General features: G+C 45.4%; 1 long non-coding RNA gene and 1 pseudogene across 1 annotated transcript; both read right to left on the bottom strand.

Annotated features, from left to right (window-relative positions):
- Window positions 1–12,924: 12,924 nt before the first annotated feature.
- On the bottom strand, window positions 12,925–14,690 carry LOC139838442 (uncharacterized; annotated as a pseudogene).
- A 4,623-nt stretch (window positions 14,691–19,313) lies between these two features.
- LOC127338260 (uncharacterized) lies at window positions 19,314–20,438 on the bottom strand. The gene is made up of 3 exons (XR_011754040.1): window positions 20,281–20,438; window positions 19,892–20,179; window positions 19,314–19,801 (listed from the first exon to the last, which is right to left on the bottom strand). It is a non-coding gene; the product is annotated as an uncharacterized lncRNA (long non-coding RNA).
- Window positions 20,439–23,439: the final 3,001 nt, after the last annotated feature.

Here is a 23,439-nt window from a genome sequence, read left to right as displayed (position 1 = left end):
ATTTCTTGCCTAGATGAGCCCAGCTTGGACAAAGCATCCGCGGCTTCATTTTCTGCTCGCGGCACATGGTGAAATTCACACCCTTCGAAGAATCCGGCAATCTTTTGCACGTGAAACCGGTACAAGGCCATGTTGGCATCTTTTGCATCCCAATCTCCGGAACACTGCTGTACCACAAGGTCTGAATCTCCATAGCAAATGATCCGGTGTGCACCGATTTCTTTTGCGACCTTAAGCCCATGGATCAAAGCTTCATATTCAGCGACATTGTTCGATGCCCTGAAATGTATTTGCAAAACGTACCGGAGGTGGTCTCCTTTTGGTGAAGTAAGCACCACACCGGCACCTAGACCCTCCTTGAGCTTGGATCCATCAAAGTGCATTTTCCAGTACTCTATCCTCTGATCTGGCGGCTTATATTGCATCTCCGCCCAATCAACAAGGAAATCAGCCAAAGCCTGTGATTTTATGGCATCTCTTCTTTCATACACCGGCACGTACGGTGATATCTGGATTGCCCATTTTGCAATCCGGCCGCTGGCATCTTTGTTGCACATGATGTCGGAAATTGGTGCTTCGCTCACCACCTTCATGGGGTGCTCCTCAAAGTAGTGCTTGAGTTTGGTGGCGGCCATGTACACGCCATAAGTCATTTTTTGGAAGTGAGGGTAGTTTTGTTTTGAGAGGGAGAGCACCTCGCTCAGGTAGTATACCGGCCTCTGGACGGTTTTTCCTTCCTCTTCTCTTTCAACTACAACCACTACACTCACAACTCGGTTTGTTGCTGCTATGTATAACAGCATAGGCTCCCTTTCTAGAGGTGAAGCCAGTATGGGTGCTGTGGCTAGCATTGTTTTTAGCTCCTTAAACGCTGCGTCTGCCTGAGGGGTCCAGACGAACGTGTCAGATTTTTTCATCAGAGCATAAAGTGGCAGAGCTTTTTCTCCCAACCTGCTTACAAACCGGCTTAGCGATGCCAAGCTTCCGGTAAACTTCTGCACATCTTTTAACTCTCGAGGGATAGACATTCTTTCTATTGCTCGGATCTTTACCAGATTAACTTCTATGCCCCGGCTTGATACCAGGAAACCGAGCAGCTTGCCGGCAGGGACACCGAAGGTGCATTTCGCCGGATTGAGTTTCATCCGGAACCGTCTTAGGTTGTCGAATGTTTGCCGGATGTCATCGATTAAGGTGTTCTTTACCTTAGTTTTTATCACAATGTCATCCACATAGACTTGCACATTCTTTCCGATTTGATCAAACAAGCATTTTTGCATACAGCGCTGGTACGTTGCACCAGCGTTGCACAAACCAAAAGGCATAGTGACATAGCAATAAGCCCCGTGCGGGGTAATGAACGCAGTTTTTATTTGATCTTCCTTTTTCAAGGGAATTTGGTGGAAACCGGAATAGGCATCCAGAAAGGACAACAACTCACACCCAGCAGTTGAATCGATCACTTGATCGATTCGTGGCAAAGGAAAAGGATCTCTTGGGCAAGCTTTGTTTAGGTTGGTGTAGTCGATGCACATGCGCCACACCTTCGGAGCTTTTGCCTCCAGGTTCTCATCTTTCTTCTTTTCAACCATTACCGGATTGGCCAGCCACTCTGTGTGCGTGACCTCCACAATGAATCCGGCAACAAGCAGCTTGGTTACCTCTTCTCCTATGATCTTTCTTCTGTCTTCAGCGAACCGGCGCAGTGGTTGCCGCACCGGCTTGGCATCTTTCCGAACGTTTAAGGAGTGCTCAGCCAGCTCCCTCGGAACACCTACCAAATCATCAGTTGACCAGGCAAAGATATTCCGATTCTCACGGAGGAAGCTGACGAGCGCGCTTTCCTATGCTTGATCAAGGCCGGCACCGATACGAATGGTGCGCTCTGGGTAAGCCGGATCCAGCACGATGTCCTTTGTTTCATTTGTTGGCTTGAATGCCGGTGAGCCCATGTTTTCACTCATTGCCGCTAAGCTCAACTGTGAGGACTGAGCCAGCGCAACACCGTCTGCATTCTTTTCTTTTCCTCCGCGATCACCAGCGATTCCGCTAGGTTCGATCCGGCGAATGCGATTTCAGTGAGATCTTATAGTTTCCCACCACAGTCAATGGTCCACGAGGTGCCGGCATCTTCATTTTGAGGTAAGCCGTATGAGTTGTGGCCATGTAGGCTGCCAATGCCGGTCTTCCCAGCAATGCATGGTAGGGACTGTCTAGATCCACCACCTCAAACTCCAGATTTTCCACCCGGCAATTGTCACGTCCTCCAAATGCCACGTCCACCCGAACTTTTCCTATCGGGGCACAGGACAAGCCAGGAACGATTCCGTGGAATGTCGTGCGCGTTGGCTGAAGCATGTTTTCTGTTATGCCCAGCGTATGCATGGTGTGCTTGTACATGATGTTTATGCTGCTGCCATTGTCTATCAGCACCTTGCTGAACTTCACTCGAGTTTGTGGCCCCTTCATGATTGGGTCCACAACAAGAGCATATCCACCCGGATTCGGCATGATCTTAGGGTGATCCTTCGATGACCACGTAATTTCCTGATTGGACCACATCATGTACTTGGGAACTGCCGGCATCACAGCATTGACCTCCATGGAGCGGCGGTGCACACTTTGCCTGTCTGTTGGCTCAGTGACAAAGACAACACAGCACAGATGCGGATCTTCATAAACATTCCGGCCTAAAGGTGCCGGCGGAGGTGGTTGGTTATCGTTTTGCTCCACCCGGTTAACTTGCTGGTACTGCTGCCGGTTTGGCTGCACCGGTAAGGCGTTTGCCCCGGTAAGTGGCGGTGGTGGCGGTAGCTGTTGCTGCTGCCGCGGCATGTCTTGTGGTGGCTGTGCATCTTTTACCGTCCCCTTTTGCATCAAGTACTTGGTCCAGGTACAATCCTTCGTCAGATGGTTTGACGGGTGTGCCGGATTCGGTGTGTGCCATCGGCAAGGTTGATCCATGGCAGCTTCCATGGTGTATTTTGCGGGTTCTTGCCAGTTTCTTTTCTGGACCCAGGGTTTCTTTTCCACCCATTGTTTCTTAGGACCCGCCCATGGCTGCGATCCGGTTTTTGCCTGCATCGCGCTGGCCTCGAGTTTTCCTGCACTGACAAGCAACTTGCTGTGGACCGTACCTTCGATCCAGAAAATCTTCCCTTCTTTTGTTGTTCTGGTTATCCCGGTGTTGTTCGTGGCGCAGCTGTTCCGGCTCCGGTTGCACTGCCGGCTGCGTTGGGTCTCCCAACGCATAGCTATCCGCCACACGTATCATCTCTGCCAGCGTTGTTGGCATGTTGCGCTGCAACTTTTGCCACAACGGTGAACCTCTTCTGCATCCACTGCTAAACCAAGCAATGGCTTGTGCCTCGATTACCCCTTCACAGGAGTTCCTTGTGGTGTTCCACCGGGCCAGATAATCCCGGTCTGTTTCATTCGGGCGCTGCACGCACAGAGCAAGTTGCTGCGGCCTGTTTGGCCTCTGATAGGTGCTGCTGAAATTGCTCACAAAAGCCTCCTCAAAATCCAGCCAGCCATTTATGCTTCCTGCCGGCAAGTTGTTTAGCCAAATTCTTGCCGGTCCAACCAAAAACGATGGTATGATCCTCACGGCCCAACGCCGGTTTCCTCCTCCTGCTACGGTTCCTCCACCGCCTGCAACGTACACTGCGGTCACGTAATCCGCGAGCCAGTCTTCCGGCTTCGTGGTGCCATCGTATGTCTTTGTGTCACGGGGCAACATAATGTTGCGAACTGGTGGTTTTTCTTTCATGATCCTTGGGCCAAAGCACTTTGGACCTGGAGGACCTTCCTCCTCGATCATTTCTGACAAGTACACTCTATCCAGACGGTGCCTCGCATCCCGTTCCGGTAAGTATCTCTCTCCCAGGCGTTCTCCCAATGGGTTCCGGTACGCTGCCGGTCTTGCAGAATCGGCTTCATCATAACATTCCGGCACCGCGGCCCTTGCCTGCCGGTACCTTGGGGGATCTATTTCCTCCTCATCGTACGCTGCCCTTGCAGCTCGATAGTTTTGCCCGGTCTCATATCTACCGGCATGATTGTTTCCGGCATAGCCTCTGGCGTAGCCTTGCTCTGCCCCTTGGCTTTTTCTACCGGCATCATGTTGCCCGGCTTGTTGCTTTCCGGCAAGAACCGGATCGTACACAGTCATCTGCTGCGCATTCACCTCTTTTTCTCTCCTTCTATCCGGATGGGGGGACGATGCCTGCCCATGGGACTTGCTACCGGCATTCTTTGTCGAACGCGCGGATTTTGAGGCCGCGGCCTTGTTCAGCTTAGCCAGCTGCTCAGCATTTTGCTGCTCAATAGTTTCCAGCAGCTCTCTAACACGCTCTTGCTGTTTTGCCAAAGCCTCTCCGGAAAGCGACTCGCACAGCTCTACGGCAGCTTTAGCAGCTTTTATAGTTTTATCCGGGCTGCTATACTTAGGCTTTTCCACGATGCTAACAGATGCAGAGGCACTCTTGCCGGTAAGAATCTCTTTACGCAAATCTTGATCTAGGTTGCGAGCTTTTAGCCGGTTCTCCGGCATCCTAGCAGCATGCGCGCTAACAGAAGCAAAGCCATGGGCAGCGTTATACTCACGTACAGTTAGGTTCAGCTCGCGCTGCGCCCTAACGATGTCCTTGCCGCTCTCCAGCATCTTCTGGCGCTGCGCCTCCAGCTCCGCCTGAGCCGCTGCCGGGTCGATGTTCTGCGCGATGGGCGTGGCGAGGACGTTCATCGCCGCCTGGAGCGGTGTCTCCGGTGGCGCGGATGATGCTCCCCGCGCGCTGCGCCGCGCTCCAGCGGTGGCTTAGCCGCACGGGTCGAAACCGCGCGACCGGCACCTTCAGCCGCAACCTCCTTTCCTGCACCAGCCACACCGGTCATCATTACCTCGACGCTGCCGGCGGCGCGGCCAGCACAGAGCCATCTTGGCGGGTCCGGTGCCACCAGCACCGGCGAGAGGCGCTGGAGCACGGGGACGGTGCCGAAGTAGACGCGGTGGCTGCCGAACTCGATGATGCGGCCGTTCTTGGGGAAGACGCCGCCGTTGGCGAAGCAGCCCGCGTTGTCGTTGATGAAGTCCATGGCGTAGATGCGCTGCACCAACGCGGACACCGTACGCTCGCCGGAGATCTCGAGGACGCCCGCCCGAATGTGAACTCCATCAAGCGCCACTTCATGCCCCACGGTGGGCGCCAACTGTCGTCGTGGTGAACGAGCAGATGCCATAGGATGGCTTAGATTGGGGCCGAATGGACGCAAGAGGATTCAGGGGAGGGTTTGCGATTAGATGGGAAGAACTTCCGGATGCTTTCCTCAAGAACACAGCCAGAGACCGGTATACAAGAAGAGAGACAAGAGGAAGAACTCTTTACTAGATCGCTAGCTTCATTGATCACAGCATGGTTACAAGTTCTGTCTACCTCTATTTCATCGTGCCCCCAAGGAGGGCTGCCCCCTCTCCTTATATATGGGAGAGGGTGGCTTACAGAGCAAGGAACCCTAATGGCATCTTTGACTGGACAAACTACTTTACAGAGTTACTGTACAAAGCTACTTTAATCATAGATGACACCGGGGCCTTCTTTTATCATAGAAGCTGACGTCCTCCGGCTTCTTTCTCCGTCACCTCTCTCTTTGGCGCCAGGGCTCTGAATAAAGTTACTTTGCTTAGCTCATCTTTGTCTTCTTGCTCTGAAGAGAATCTTTGACCAGTCCTGCCGACAGGCTCTCCTTTCCGGTATCTCCTATACCGGGATCCGGCATACCCCTCTGGGGATACCGGCTTAGCTTTGCTTTCCCGGATTCCTACTAGGCTTCCGGTAAGATCATTAAACCGGTATCCTGATGGCTCAAACCATCCGATTTGGCATGCCTTTGGCATACCGGGGGTTATCCCCCCAACATCCTTCATGTGGATCTCTTTGGTCCTACCACTCATGCAAGTCTTGGTGCGAAGAAACATTGCTTGGTGATTGTTGATGACTACTCAAGATACACTTGGGTCTACTTTCTCAAAAGGAAAGATGAGACTCAAAAAATCTTCATTGACTTTGCCACCAAGGTGCAACGCCAACACAACCTCCTTATAATGGCAATAAGAAGTGACAACGGCTCCGAGTTCAAGAACTATACACTCAATGATTTTCTTAGTGATGAGGGGATTCGACATCAATATTCCGCTGCGTACACCCCCTCAACAAAATGGTGTTGCGGAGAGGAAGAACCGGACTCTTATGGATATGGCAAGATCTATGATGGCGGAGTATAAATCCCGCTATAACTTTTGGGCCGAAGCCATCTCCACCGCTTGCCACTCTTCTAACCGGCTCTATCTCGGCAAGGGCTTGAACAAGACTCCATATGAAATACTCACCGGGAACAAGCCTAATATCTCATACTTCAAGGTGTTCGGGTGTAAGTGTTTCTACAAAATCAAAGGAGTTCGTTTATCTAAATTTGCTCCTAAAGCTTTGGACGGTATATTTGTTGGTTACGGTGCCGAATCTCACACTTATAGAGTCTTTGATGTATCCTCCGGGATTATCATCGAATATTGTAGTGTGAAGTTCGAAGAAAATGATGGCTCCCAAGTGGGGCAAGTTGATGTTTGTGCAGGTGATGAAATACCTCAAGATGCCATAGTAAGAATGGGTGTGGGATTTTTCCGCCCCATTGAGGGACACGGTGTGGCGTCTCGGGAAGGACTATGCTCTACCACGGTGGAGCCCTCTTCTTCTCAACATCAACAAACCTCATCTAGTGAAGCTAATAATGCACCAACCCAAGAACAAGAACAAGACCCTCCCTCTTGTGTGCAAGATCAAGGACAAGATCAACCAAGCGTTCATGATGGCTCCAATGAGGATCCATTCAATTTGTGTCATTCACCGCATAATGTCCAAGATCAAGCACATGACGTTGAGCACTCTCAAGAAATTGAGGAAGCTCAAGTTGAAGGTCAAGACGGGGACCCAAATGATCAAGTTGATCAAGTGACACCTCCAAGGCCAAGAAGAACCAAGGAGGAGATCGAGACCCGTCGTCTTGCAAGAAGAGAAAGACAACTTGAACGTCTTGAACACACTCATGACAAGGTTCTTGGTGATTTAAGGGAAAGTGTTACCACAAGAAGGCAATTGGCTAACTTTAGCAATCATCATGCTTATATCTCCTTAGTGGAACCCAAGAAAGTATTTGAAGCCCTTGAAGATTTGGATTGGTTGGAAGCTATGCACGATGAACTCAACAACTTCAAGCGCAATAAAGTATGGACTTTAGTATAGAAGCCAAAGGGGTGCCGCAATGTTATAGGCACTAAATGGATTTTCAAGAACAAGCAAGATGAGTTTGGAAATGTTGTGAGGAACAAGGCAAGATTGGTGGCTCAAGGTTTCTCTCAAGTTGAAGGAATTGACTTTGGAGAAACTTATGCTCCCGTGGCTCGCCTTGAGTCCATCCGTATCATTCTTGCTTATGCATCACATCATAACTTTAAGTTACAACAAATGGATGTGAAAAGTGCATTTCTTAATGGTCCTTTGCATGAAGAGGTTTATGTTAAGCAACCCCCGGGGTTTGAGGTTCTCAACTTTCCTAACCATGTCTATAAGCTTGATAAAGCACTTATGGTCTCAAACAAGCTCCTAGAGCTTGGTACGAGCACCTTAAAGAATTGTTGATAGACCGTGGGTTTGATGTTGGGCTAATCGATCCCACTCTTTTTACTAAGAGGGTCAATGGGGAGCTTTTCGTTTGCCAATTATATGTTGATGATATTATCTTTGGCTCTACTAACAAAGGTTTCAGTGATGAATTTTCAAAGCTTATGACCGATAGGTTTGAGATGTCTATGATGGGAGAGATTAAGTTCTTCCTTGGGTTTGAGATCAAGCAATTGAGAGAAGGAACCTTCATCAATCAAGCAAAATATCTCCAAGACATGCTCAAGAGGTTCAGGATGATCGAGATGAAGGGTGTGGCCACTCCTATGGTTACTAAATGTCATCTTGCACTAGATCCCAATGGTAAAGAGGTGGATCAAAAGGTATATCGCTCCATGATTGGATCCTTGCTTTACCTTTGTGTATCTAGACCGGACATAGTGTTGAGTGTTGGTGTGTATGCAAGGTATCAAGCTTCTCCTAAGGAGAGTCACATGTTAGCTCTCAAAAGAATCTTTTGATATTTAGTTGATACCCCAAGATATGGTATTTGGTACCCTAAAGGCTCAAGTTTTATTCTCAATGGATACACCGATGCGGATTGGGCGGGACACAAGGATGATATGAAATCAACCTCCGGGGCTTGCCAATTCCTTGGTAGGTCCTTGGTGTGTTGGTCTTCTAAGAAGCAAAATTGTATATCTCTCTCTACCGCCGAAGCCGAATATGTTGCCGCCGCAAGTGGATGCACTCAATTGTTATGGATGAGGCAAACTTTAAAGGAATACGGTGTCATTTGTGACAAAGTGCCTCTATTATGTGACAATGAAAGTGCCATCAAGATTGCCTATAATCCGGTGCAACATTCAAGAACGAAGCATATTGAGATCCGGAATGATTTCATTAGGGATCATGTTGCCCGTGGTGATATTGAGCTTATCTACGTTCCTACCAAAGATCAACTTGCCGATATATTCACGAAGCCTCTTGATGAAGCAAGGTTTTGCTATTTGAGGAATGAGCTAAATATCATAGATTCAAGGAGTATAGCTTGACCATCTTGCCAACACACCTTTGTCTCAAAACTTTATTTAGTTTAGATGTGGGCATGAAAATAGGGGGAGTGCGGTATTATCCAGTATTATCCGGAAAGGATTAGAAACACAAGATATTAGCAAATAAGGCCAAACTAGAGTGATTTGCTAATATCTTGCAAACTTGAGTGATCATGTACCATTAACAGTTTGATCATTCTAAACCTAAGCCTACACTCATCTATAAGCCATTTCCATATTGCTCCTATGTCATGTTTTGGTAAAAACTTGGAGTTTGAGGAGTTTCGGTCGGACGATCTCGGTTGTCTCATCTTATTGGTCAATTTGCCTCTTATATGTGACGTGATATCTTATTGCATCACATATGAGTATATGCAAATAACCAACAAAAGATAGGTAGGATTTACGGTGTTCTGGAATTTCGAGAATACCGGATAATCCGGCCTTGAGCCACCCCAGAAAATTCGGCCCGGCCAGATTATCCGCCCCAACTTGGGACCGGATTATCCGGCCTGGGTAACTTTCGATGGGTTATGAGAGGGAGGCCGCGGGGTGAACGGTTCCAGAACCAGTTCCCCCACGCGCCTCTCTCTCTCTGCCCTCAACTCGCCGGATCTTCTCCTCCTCGCCGGAGCCGCCCCGTCCGCTCCCTCTTGAAGTTTTTGGGTGGATCGGGTGCTCCTCCTCCCTAGCTTTCATCCCCTCCAAGCGGCTCCTCCAATGGAAGAGGGTATGGCTCACAATCCCTAACCCTAGGTGTTGTGATTTATATGTACTATTTTCTTGATGGGGATGGTGTCTGGTTGTTCCAAATCATGTGTAGTATACTCCATTTGCATGCTATGAGGCCGATCTGGTTCTAGACAAGTTTTTGCTTGAGTTTCCTGCAGATTCGCAGAGCTGGATTATCCGGCCCCAGCGCTAGCCGGATTATCCGGCCTGGCCGGATTATCCGCCCCTCGGGGACACCGGATTATCCGGCCTGGAGCTTTATTGCTGCTGCAGTTTTGATTCAATCTATCATGTCTAAACTTATATCGACTCGTAGTATGTTTCTAGAGTATACCACTGTATCATTACATGACTTATGAGCATTATCTTCTCTTTGCTTTTTGTCTCTATCTTTCACAGGTGGTTCTCGGAGGTGCTCTAGATCTTCAAGGTCGGGCGATGAGTTTGCTCAGACTGCTCCTCGCAAGTCAGCTGCTCTTAGGCGGAAAGGCAAGGCCTCTAGGGAAAACTACAAGTCCATGGATGGTGTCTCTTATGTTGCTATCTGCCAGAAGAACTGGTATGAAGACGTTCAGAGGGATCAGGATATTGAGGACAAGCGTTTCTGGTGCTTGGAACAAGAGTACATCTACAAGGATATTTATGAACCGATGAAGAAAGTGAGACCCATGCAAGCAATCAATGTGGAGTATCTGGCAGTGAATAATTACTTTGAGGATGCTATCTGGGTCACAGGGAGAATGGGCCAGCAGGATTTTATGAAGATTCAATGTGACTACAGTCCGGAGTTGATCAAGCAATTCTTTGCCACCCTTTCTTTCAAGAAGGATGAAGCACGGACCTTGCAGTGGATGACTGGCTCTACCCATTGTGAGGCATCTTTGGCCCGGTTTGCTTCGATTCTTGGTCTTCCCTCGGAAGGTGGTCATCGCCTTCATGGCCCTCAGAAGACGGATAAGATTGTACTTTATGAGCTTTATGACGAGAATGGTGATGTTGGTTCTACCAAGGGGCTCCTTCCTATCTATGGACAGCTACTCCGTTTCTTTAGAGCCACCATCTCTCCAAGTGGTCGAAACAATGATGCTATCCGTGGAGCTCTTGTGGACCTTATGCATCTATCCTATCAGTGTGCCCAAGATGGTGATGAGGAAAGGGATTTAACTCTTGATGTCATGGATTTCATCTTTCATGAGATTCATGATGATATAGTCTCACGGACCACTATGCCCTATGCTCCATATATTCAGCTTCTCATCAACAATACTACTGCCCTCACTGTTGACCTTAGTCGCTTTCCTACTGAGAGCCACACTGTCAAGAAAGCCTACAAGAAGAAGTCTGTCCCCAGTGTTGCACCTTCTTCTGGTTCTTTCATGGGAGATGCCCGCTCTAGTGGCTATGCACCCGGTCGCCCTGTTGCTACCCCGGTGATTCAGAGGAATGTGAAGATGCTTACTTGGTTCCAGCGCAATGTTCTATGCATGAACATTGAGATACACAAGGTAAACTTTGAGGCAAGCCGTCAGCGTTCTGAGATTCAGCACACACATGCCGTCATCCTTCACAAGCTCAGTGGTGAGCAAGGACCTCCGCCTCAGCCGCCAGTTCACCCAGCTTACAGTGGGTGGCACTCCTCCCAGGTTCCGTGGGCTGATCTTGAGCAGAGCATTCTGAGGGCTAGCATTGCTCGCGATTCTCCTCCTGCTGCTGACAGTGATGAAGATCATGTCTCCGAGACGGACTCCGAGTGATCTCCATGGGGCGTGTAGCATCGCGCTTTTCCCCTTTTTGGCGTCTCGATGCCAAAGGGGGAGAAGTGTTCTATTAGGCCTTCTCTACGGGATTTGCTAGGGTCGGGCACAAGCATATGCGTTTACCATTCTTTTATCGCTTGTGTCCTCTTTTATGTCATTCATTTGAACTATTTGTCTTGGTTTGTTTCGTTCAAAACTATGTGATATGTGTGGTTTGTGAGACATTATGTTGAAGTTTTCGGAATTCTATATGTTGAGACCAAGGTTTATGTTATGGTGTGGTATTTACATATATCCGGTATTATATATCTCCATATGGGTATGATCTCTCTCACCTTGTCTCATCTACATATTTGCCTATGTCTCATGTTTGAGCTCATGTTGGATAGCTCTTGTGTTGAGGCAACTCACACCTATATGTTGTGCATTTGTATTCAAATGCAAATTACTTGTATGCACACATGTAGGGGGAGTGCCTCTATGTTTTGCCAACATGAGTGTTCTCTATAATGTATTTCTTGCAAATCCGTATATTATCATCAAACACCAAAAAGGGGGAGATTGAAAGAACATCTCTCACATTATGTTTTGGAGTGTTTGATGTCAATATATGGGATACACTAATGTTTGATGAAGTGGTGCAGAGAATACATTTATACATGTTTGTGAGTGTCTTGTGTGGAAACACAAGACAAAAGGAAGCTGTCAAGGTTTTACCAGGCCGGATAATCCGGGCCAGATATTTGCAAAATATCGGCCCCCAAAATTTGGCTAAGGACTCGAGGCGATCCGGCTCAGTACTACCCTGGCATGAGGCCGGATATTTGGCCGGACATTTGACAGGAAATTCCATGAGGCCGGACTTTTTGGGGGGGCCGGATTATCCGGCCCCAACTTAGGCCGGATTATCCGGCCCTCGAAAGCTCCCAACGGCTGGATTTTGAGAGGGGGTATTTATACCCCCTTCTTCTTCCTTCCTCCTTGCTCAATCATTGTCCAAAATTCTGCCAAGTCTCACCTCCATTAGAGCCACCTCAAGAACATAAGATTTGCAAGATCTCCTCCCTCACCCAACCAAAGCTCTTGATCTTTGGAGATTTGAAGGAGAAGACACCGATCTACATCCTCACCGAAGCGATTTACATTTCCCCCTCATATGCTTGAGGGCCCTCTTGCTAGTGTTCCTCTTTGGATCCCTAGTTGTTGTTGTTGATGTATTCTTGTTGATTTGTTGTGTTGTTACAGATTTGGGAGCCTCCAATTTGGTTGTGGATGTGTGCCCCAAGAACCTTGTAAAGGCCCGGTTTCCGCCTCGAGGAAATCCCTTAGTGGATGTGGGCTAGGCCTTCGTGGCGTTGCTCACAGGAGATCTGTGTGAAACCTTCGTGGCTGTTGGTTTAGCTTTCGTAGCAACCACACTCCTCCAAACGTAGACGTACCTTCTTGCAAATGAAGGGAACTACGGGAATCATCTCCGTGTCTCCGCGTGCTCCACTCTCGGTTAGATCTATCCTATTCTATCTCCTATATATTGCATAGCTATATCTTGCTTAGTTGTTAACCTTGTCATATAGGTAAATTCACTTAGTTGCATATCTACAGAATTTACCTTTGTGTCAAGCCTAAATCGAAAAAGAACTAAAAATTGGTTAGCACCTATTCAAACCCCCCCTCTAGGTGCGGCATACGATCCTTTCAACTTGTCGGTCATGGATGGAATTCTCCCAACATATGCTGCCTTGAACTTCTCCACGGAATAGTAATCATCTACATAGTTCTGAATCTCAGCACCATTGATACTACAAATGAAAGCAAGTGCGTGCATGCACGGCTTTCCAGCAACTTGCCAAACTCTACAAGTACATGTGCGATTTTGTAAGTTGACAATGTGCCTTTTGACAAATTTCAGATCTACCAAAGTAACCTCTGCCTCATGTTCAGTGCTCCAAAGAATCTTGTTTCCGCCAATTGTTTTGCTAAGAGCATTTAGTTGCTTAATGACATGAGGAAGAATTCTGCTATTCAGTTTTTCACTTATCTGTCTTCTAACACACACAGAACTTCTCCGTGACAAGCTCCCGAATTCTATCAGAAAGGTTGCAAACATTGAGCCCTTTGAAGTCTTTTAGTTGCTTATTGAAACTCTCAGATATGTTGTTTGTCAAATAGTCAACCTTGTTGGCCTCTCCAAAACCACATCTATACCACAACCTATGGTGATACATATCTAGATATTCAATAGCTGTTGGGTTTGCTTCTTTAATTATGTTCATGTGATGCCTAAACTTGCGATCTGAAAAAGTCCTTGCGGCTGGGTACAAGTTATCCGTGTACACTTTACCATGGAATTTCTTCATGAAATTTGAATACAAATGCCTCATGCACTCTCGGTTTTCACAGTTAGGAAACACAATATCAATGGCGGTTTCTAATCCTTTGCATGCATCACTAGAAATGATAAGTCCAGGTGGGGAACCTATAGCTCTATGCAACTGCTTCATGAACCATTCCCAATTGTCATTAGTTTCAGCATCAAAAACAGCAAAGGCCACATAATATAGCCAGTTTGTGTCCATCTACAGCAGTTGCTGATGCTAGTTGTCCCTTAAATTTCCCATTAAGTGTCGTTGAGTCGACACCAACATAAGGCCTACAACCAGCTAAGAAACCATCGATGCAAGGCTTAAATGCAACAAACATTCTGTTGAAGTGATATTTGTTTCCATTTTTCAGTAGCTCTATCTCTACAATGCTCCCTGGGCTTTTATGTTCTATCTCGGCCTTTCAATTAAAAACCAATGGAAAAATATCTTCATAACTACCATGAATTTGATCAAGTGCTACTTTCATACCATACCAAGTTTTGTTGTACTCCAACTTGATGTTGTACTCATCTTGCAGCTTTGCTATAGCGTCTTTTGCACCAACACCAGGATTTTTCTTCACCCAGTCCCCAATCCTATCAGCAATCCATCCTTGTGAAGCCATTGTGCAATTTGATAACTTCATTGTTGGACAATTGTGCTCAAATGGAAGTGTCTTTATCTGGGAATGAGAATAAACAACTACATTAGTATGGTGCAACACATAAATCTTGCAAATAAATAACACACATGTAAACCACCCATACCATGACTGTTTTACCATCCCGGAGTACTGATGCATGGATGCGCCATTTACATGTCGCATGTGCACACTAAGCAATAAATCTAGTAGTGTCAGTTATGATTTTAGCCAACTTAAACCCAACCTTAATAGCTCGCTGCCTTACAGCTTTTCGACAAGCCACAATGTCAGGAAAAAGTGCCCCAACTCTGATGTCTGGGTTCTCGGGGTCATGCACCACACTATAACCAGCAGGGTCAATGTCATTCACTTCTTCCTCTTCATGGTTCGCAACATCAGAATAATCATCTTCCTCGTGAATATCGCCGCCCTTCTCAACACATGTTGCTGAGACATCAGCATGAACATCAGGAATTGTAGGGTCAGGCACATGAACACCATTGTCAAGCATGGGCACAAGAGTTTCTGAACAAATGTTATCAAGCACAACAATAGCAAGCACAACAATAGCAAGTGCAAGGTTCCTCTCTGCTCTATACATGTTAAACATCACATGAAATTGGTCGTTTTCGGTTAGTCTAACATCTTGCGCCATTATCATGTTAAAATACCACACGGCGATACTCTGATCTCTGCCAACTCTAAGCTCTGCAGTTAATCCATCCATAAGCACATCCATCGTGAAATCATCCGAGGTTACATTCCATCTAATTGTTTTTCCCTTCACATATGATTTTCTACCGTTTGGTTCCTTCAGCACAAACCCTTGAATAACAAGATCTAAGCTAAAATTATTCGTCAATTCGATCCTACAAATTCAGGGAAAATTGCACAGAACATAATCAATTTGAGCCTACAACTATCTGTACATTCAAAAAACAGAGAGTTGAGACAGAGAAGCCATGCACTTACTCGTATGGTGAATCGGGGATCAACAACTCCATGGACAGGCACTCTGGGGTCGGCTTCATCCTGTTGTTGCGCCCTCTCCTTTGGCCGCGTCGAGCGCGCCACCAGCCACGGCGACGCACACCTTAAGCCGCTGCGGCGGCGCCCAGCACAACTCCGTCGGGGGGCGCGGCCACCAGACACCGGCGTGGCTCGTCTCCGCCAGCAACCGCCGTCGTTCGCCTTCGTCTGGCGGCGCACACCTCAAGCCGGGCCGGCCCTCCACAGCCGCATCTGGAAGCGACGGCGGTGGCGCCCAGCACAAGTCTATCGGGGGGCGCGGCCACCAGACATCGGCGTGGCTTGCCTCCGCTAGCAACCTCCGTCGCTTGCCTCGTCCGGCCGCCGCTCGCCTTCGTCCGGCCGCCGCCGGTAGTTAGGGTTCGTCACCTGTGTAATTGCGGGAATTTGGGGGCGGGGTGAGTTTTGCGGGCGGGCTGGCTGGGTTGGGTGGGATTTGACCACGAGAAGTAAAAAAACTGTTGTCATAAACATGTACACGTCCGTATATAGACTACATACATCCATGTATTGGAGCAACCGAGCAAATGGCATGTGTAGAGGTATTGGAGAGTTGGACTGGCAGATATCCAAGTTCAGTTTTTGTAATGGCATTTCTCCAAGTGGTGAAAATTGGAGTGGCATAGATCCAATTAACCCTTTTTAGTATTATTACTAAAGCAGCATGACATGTATGCATAAGATCTAACACGCTCTTACCATACAATTCCCAATCAGACCAACTACATCAACACTTCACAACCAAACACATATGACTCTAGTGACCTCCATGCATCCTAACTGGGTAGTGAGGTTTCTCATTAGGAATTGCAGCCAAGATATGCAACCAAGCAACCCAAGGCCAAGTATTCCTTTATCAGACTACTTGAACTAATCTGGACACTAGGCAAGAAAAATAAACTCAAACCAATCTGAATCATTCCATGCAGGAAATCTAGAACACATCAATATTAGTCTACATAAGAAAGCTCTTAGGGTGAAATTGTAATCAGTAATAAAAGCTGCCCAAGATCGCATTTTTGCCTACACCCGTCAAGCGTCCTGCAAGATCTGTATGTGTAGGGTGAAAGGGGAAAAGGGATGCCTCACCGACTGGGTGGCAGCAACCTTGTTCCCAGTGAGCACGGCGGAGGAGATTGCCAGGACAAAGCCCAGGTGCAGCAGAGGAGCATCCTCATAGACGTCACGGGGAAGGAGGGCGCCCCCTTGCCAGCGACCAGCAGAAGCATCGCGCTCCCTCAGCCATGAGGTTCATGGCGCTCCTTGCAACGCATGGTGGACAACTGTCCTCCATGGCTCGCGTCGCCGTGACTTTGAAATAGAAAATAAAAACAAATTTAGACATCAACCAACATATTTAAAAACAAGAAAACAAGTCGAAGACAAAATGTAAATATGAAATTAATTTAATTAAGTAAATTATCTATGCTCCCATACTATTGCTAACATTTTACAACAAAAAGTAAATGATGATAGACAAGCATAATGTGTCTCTGGTCACCCACTACAGCGAAATCTTCCTTGAAAAAAATATTGATTAATCCCATATACATGAATTAAGAAAGGTATCCGCATTAAAAGAATGGAACCTCAAACACTCGAAAGCTCAACCCAGCTTACACAAAAGCTGAACTCTCTGCACTAAAGGTTAAATTGGCACCAACCATATACCTAACAACATTTCGAGCGAGAAAGGTTTGATTTTACTACAGATTTGTAGCACAAACCCCTGACCAACATGGTCAGATACTTGCATCGCATGCAACACCACTACCACAAATCCTAGATCGACATCCATTTCACCAGCTCGGCCTCAGATTTTTTGGACCTAAAAGAAGGAACCACGTACCTTGAGCAGGAAGATGTGGAATCACTCCATGGTGTCATTGTGCAGGGCGACAACAGGGCATCATCCCGGAGTTGGAGCTGGTAGTAGGAGATCCGTAGGGGAGTTGGGGATGTCGCCAACACATCATCTTATGGCAGTGGGCCTTTGGGGGCAAGCAGGTTGACAATGTCTGCATAGCCAATTAAAATTAATTAAGAGCATATATTTAACAGTTTAGAACCTTACCAAAATATTTTATAATTTGGAACGGAGATACTAATCTCTAGCTAATTGAGCACACATAATTTCTTGTAGATAGTGAGCAAACATGTGATATAGGTGTATATGTGCAGTAATAATTATACTCCGTACATCTAAACACAAGCATGGCAAAAAAAACACAAATTCGACACAAGCAATGAAACCTAGGCAATCGAATGCACCAGTAAACTCAACTTACACATGGAAATGTTCAACAAAAGTAAAAGATTGTTGAAAAGTATGCCAGAGCTTTCAGAAACATTCTGATCACATCAAATTACTAACACGAGGAAAATAGTACATCGATATTACTACAAGACGAGATGACAACTACGTGTCCATCTTATAAACCTTAAATAGAACTAAATCACACTTATGGTCATCCGAGCTGCCAATTACATGTCTACAGACTTGCTAAAATAGACAGCTTTCTCAGCTAATCAGATTTGACTTAACTAGGAACAAACTTAGTTTCTGCTCTTGAGAAGTAATCAGAATGGACAAATGCTACATTTTTCATGCAAATGCAAGTGAGTTGAGACCTACGGTATATTTTCGTACCAGTAGTTTTACCACCAATAATATGTTAGGATCAACACTTTCCATTGAGCACAAGTGTATCTCCATTTCTACATCAACAACCAGGTGCATATTTAGGAGAAGTTTTATAACGTAAAATGTGAGCACTGCAGGACAGATCTTAATAAGGCTAGATAAAACACATGAACATCATATATAAGATCCTGAAACTTCCGATAACAAATACATCATAGTATCAAACTACCGACAGTCTTCTACGAGAGACATACTACAACTTACAGCGATTTATAACACTTGACTGATTATAAACTTAATGCACAATAAATAATCACTACAAGTTTGTTCAAATATGAATCATGCCTTGGCCAGATAATTATATAAATGTTACTACCTCAAATAACTAACCATATATTTATCTCAAGTTTTGCGAAAATAAGACTCGGGTAAATACACATAAGATAACACTTGAAATAAAGATATCACATGCTGCCAATTTTGATAACAGGAAAAAGCTGAAATGCTAGTAGTATCCTTCTACAATAGGAAGAGCGCTACTTATTAACTTCCAACAATGACAGCGAATCTTATCGGTAGATCAGACCAAAAAGGATTGGCAAGATACTTAGATGCACATCAGATATTATATAAACTAATTCCTGTGTCACACAACCAAATTTTGGGGACCAATTTGCTCCATTACCAGGCATGAATCCAACCAGAAAAGGATTTAAGCTTCTACATAGAACACTACTACCATAAGGACATGCGGGGTCTACCTCCCTATGGCGGAACCAATTTTGACAAAACAAAATGGCAGGGAACCAAAATACTCCATGGCCCAAGACATAATTTATGTCTTCAGCATCTGGTGAACAACAAATGGTCGCGTGACCGTGGCGGCGCGCTCCTTGCGCAGCGACGAATCGAGCGAGGTTGTCCTGGAGCGAGGGGACGAGACAGACGAATCGAGCGAGAATGTCCTGGAGCGAGGGGACGAGACACGGGAGCAGCTCCAGGAGCGAGCAAGAGGCCGAAACGAGGGTTTCTCTTCTTGTTCGTTCGAGGCTTCCAGCATGAAGTTCGGTTTGACCTAGCTCGCGCCACGGGCCAACTTTTGTTTCTGGAGAATAGTAGTTAAAAAAATTTCCCACCGCCCCGGGCCATGGCCCTTGTTGCCCTAGGCCTGGCTCCGCCCCTGCGTATAAACATATCCAGATCATTATGAGTGCAGGCGTGCAGCAACCACATATCACAAACCTCAATTTGATTTTGTTCAACAACCGCATTGTGAGTGCAGCAAACTGAACCTAACTCATCCAAATAATCATCATGTGGTCAGAAACACACTAAAGAACCATTAAACTTAAGCATATTAGCATATGCTCTTCCATCAATGCATCAGCCTTTTGCATCATTGGCTGACCAGGTTCAGAAGTACATATTACAATAAAACAGTCTTATGACAATTAGGAGGAAGGTTTGATAGTCACACTTGCCGACACAAGGACTAACGACCAAAGACATAACAGTTTAACAAGACACGGCGAAAAACGCCGAATGAAGTCTGAGCAGGAAGAGGCAGCGGCAGCAAGAGGCACCATTCTACCAAAGAGTTGCTTTCTTCTTCTTGTGTTCCTTTACCATTAACTTGAATAATCTTCTCCTTTTTTTAAACATGTCGTCGCCTACACCTAAAACTTGAAAAAGATCCAGATACTTCCTTCTCAGTGTGCCATCATAAAGTGCTTCTCTATACTGAATAAGTTCTTTCACTTTGCAGCCCTTTAGATGCAGATAGTCCAGTGCCTTGATTATTTCATGACTATCGCTTTCACTTAAACTTGTGCTTCGATTATCACCGAAAATTGCATTGAGACTCCCCATATGATTCCTAATGAGCTGGATGGCCGAACGCTCCTGGGATGCAAAGTTTCATCTCATTAACAAACAAAACAGAGATATTCAGATGTTGTACCATGAGTGAACGAGCAGAAGCGGCGCAAATACCTTCGATGTAGATGCAGAGCTCTCTGTCTCATTAGTCGGATGTTGAAGGGAGAACCATTTTCGATAAACATAACTCATTTTTTCCTTAACCTTTTCATTCGTAAATGGAACAGACGGTTTGAATGTGGAATTCAGAACCATTTTAAATCGACGAGCGAAATCCTTGGGATCAGCTAGATAAATTCCTCTCCACGTAGCTTGCCCTAAACATTGCAGCATATAGTCCAGTTCATCATCCTTCCATACATGACTTGGCTTCCGACCATGACTTGAAGTTGCTGCTGCTGTCTACATATCAAAATCAGAGAAAAAGTAAGCTCACTTGCAATCATGTGGTGCTAAGTCTATTTGAATAAGCATAGAGTCAAAGTTTGTTTATGATTCTATACCAGAGTCATCAGATTATTAAACCGTCCTGAACGAGGACCCCTTCTTTCCCCAACTTTCTCTTGACATCAGACTTCCTCCTGGCATTATTTCTGGACAAGTCTATATATTAAAACAGAGACAATATTAGAGTCAATAATGGAATCGGTATTGGAAACAAGTAACAAACCTTAGGGATGTTCCTCAGCTAACTGGGGGAATTAGAAGACCAGGACGTGCTCACACTCCTTTGTCACTTCAGCTGTGTCAAGAACATGTATTTAGTTGTTAAAAGGTGGAGTCGCATTTGCTATGCTACAAGGAATTAGACATCCCTATAGAAATTAGGGAAACATGTAAACCACAATTCAATTCTTCTTCTTCTCTAATTCTTAGTTTTGTGTACTTGAGAGCAAACCAGTGTCATGTAGCTTCATTCTTTTCTAGACTTTACATGCACCTCATTTTTCTACTCTAAATCTGATAGGGAGCAGGCGAATGTATAATAGGTGGTGAATGCCTTGATACCTGAAATAAGAAACTACAGTTGAATGAAGCAAGACTGTGGCTTAATGAGTTCCTGTATTATCTGACAGGCTTTTGTCTACTGGAGTATGTACAATACCATTTCGCTTTTGAACTGTCGACTTCGTTCTTCAGTTTTTTTAGCTATTATCTTCAAGTTCAGTTAACCATGATGTAAAAATATTACTAAAAAGATGAATGCATGCGTTTTTTTGCTATTATCTTCTAGTTCAGTTAACCATGTTGTAAAAGTATTGCTAAAAATTGAATGCATGCATGCGGATTGTTGATAACTTGCGTGGCATAGTCATCTTCCTTGTGTCACGCTCTGAAAAATAACATGAATTATCATTGTGTTTAGACTAATGATACATACAAGTTCTGCAGAAAAGTTTGGGTGTTCAGCTTGAGATGGGGATGGATTCCAGTGACCAGTTGTTGATCCCAGTGGTGGAGCCACGAAGGGAAGATTAAGAGGAAGAGGATGGAAGAAATATTGTTGCTGGTTGATTTCCAGTTCGTTCCCAACAGCGGTGTGGCGAAGCAGGGCTTCTTCTTCTCCAGGCCGATCTGTTTTCTCTCTCCTTCGGCCAGGCTTCGATTGGCTCCGAGGAGGTACCAATTTCGTGTGCTATGGGTACCGATATCCTAGGCAATGAAGACTCAGAGCCAATCGAAGCCTGGCCCGAGGAGAGAAAAAACAGACCGGCCTAGAGAAGAAGAAGCCCTGCTTCGCCACACCACCGTTGGGAACGAACTGGGAATCAAGCAGCGACAGGTATTTCTTCCATCCTCCTCCTCTTAATCTTTCCCTTCGTGGCTCCACCACTGGGATCAACAACTGGTCACTGGAATCTATCCCCCTCTCAAGCTAAACACCCAAACTTTTCTGCAGAACTCGTATGTATCAGTAGTCTAAACACAATGATAATTCATGTTACTTTTCAGAGCATCACACAACGAAAATGACTATGACACGCAAGTTATCAGCAATCCGCATGCATGCATCCATCTTTTTAGCAATATTTTTACAACATGGTTAACTGAACTTGAAGATAATAGCTAAAAAACGCATGCATTCATCTTTTTAGCAATATTTTGACAACATGGTTAACTGAACTTGAAGATAATAGCTAAAAAAACTGAAAAACGAAGTCAACAGTTCAAAAGCGAAATGGTATTGTAGATACTCCAGTAGACAAAAGCCTGTCATTAAGCCACAGTCTTGCTTACTTGAATTCATCTGTAGTTTCTTATTTCAGTTATCAAGGCATTCACCGCCTATTATACATTCACCTGCTCCCTCCCTGTCAAATTTAGAGTAGAAAAATGAGGTGCATGTAAAGTCTAGAAAAAAATAAAGCTACAGGACACTGGTTTGCTCTCAAGTACACAAATACTAAGAACTAGAAAAGAAGAACAATTGAATTGTGGTTTACATGTTTCCCTAATTTCTATAAGGATGTCTAATTCCTTATAGCATAGCAAATGCGACTCCACCTTTTAACAACTAAATACATGTTCTTGACACAGCTGAAGTGACAAAGGAGTGTGAGCACGTCCTAGTCTTCTAATTCCCCCAGTTAGCTGAGGAACATCCCTAAGGTTTGTTACTTGTTTCCAATACCGATTCCATTATTGACTCTAATATTGTCTCTGTTTTAATATATAGACTTGTCCAGAAATAATGTCAGGAGGAAGTCTGATGTCAAGAGAAAGTTGGGGAAAGAAGGGGTCCTCGTTCAGGACGGTTTGATAATCTGATGACTCTGGTATAGAATCATAAACAAACTTTGACTCTATGCTTATTCAAATAGACTTAGCACCACATGATTGCAAGTGAGCTTACTTTTTCTCTAATTTTGATATGTAGACAGCAGCAGCAATTTCAAGTCATGGTCGGAAGCCAAGTCATGTCTGGAAGGATGATGAACTGGACTATATGCTGCAATGTTTAGTGAAATCTACGTGAAGAGGCATTTATCAAGCTGATCCCAAGGATTTTGCTCATCGATTTAAAATGGTTCAGGATTCCACATTCAAACCGTCTGTTCCATTTACGGATGAAAAGGTTAAGCAAAAAATAAGTTATGTTTACCGAAAATGGTTCTCCCTTCAACATCCGACTAATTAGACAGAGTTCTGCATCTACATCGAAGGTATTTGCGGCGCTCCTCCTCGTTCACTCATGCTACAACATCTGAATATCTCTGTTTTGTTTATTAACGAGATGAAACTTTGCATCCCAGGAGCGCTCGGCCATCCAGCTCATTAGGAATCATATGGGGAGTCTCAATGCATTTTCGGTGATAATCGAAGCACAAGTTTAAGTGAAAGAGATAGGCATTAAATAATCAAGGCACTGGACTATATGCATCTAAAGGCTTGCAAAAAGAAAGAACTTATTCAGTATAGAGAAGCACTGGATGATGGCACACTGAGAAGGAAGTATCTGGATCTGTTTCAAGTTTTAGGTGTAGGCGACGACATGTTTGAAAAAAAGAGAAGAGTATTCAAGTTAACGGTAAAGGAACACAAGAAGCAGAAAGCAACTCTTTGGTTGAATGGTGTCTCTTGCTGCCGCTGCCTTTTCCTACCGCTGCCTCTTTCTGCTGAGACTTCATTCGGCGTTTTTCGCCATGTGTTGTTAAACTGTT

The sequence above is a fragment of the Lolium perenne genome, chromosome 3 (assembly GCF_019359855.2).
Source record: "Lolium perenne isolate Kyuss_39 chromosome 3, Kyuss_2.0, whole genome shotgun sequence".
Taxonomy (NCBI): Eukaryota; Viridiplantae; Streptophyta; class Magnoliopsida; order Poales; family Poaceae; genus Lolium; species Lolium perenne.
Note: the sequence above shows the minus strand (reverse complement) of the source record. Positions and strands in the feature narration are given on the sequence as shown.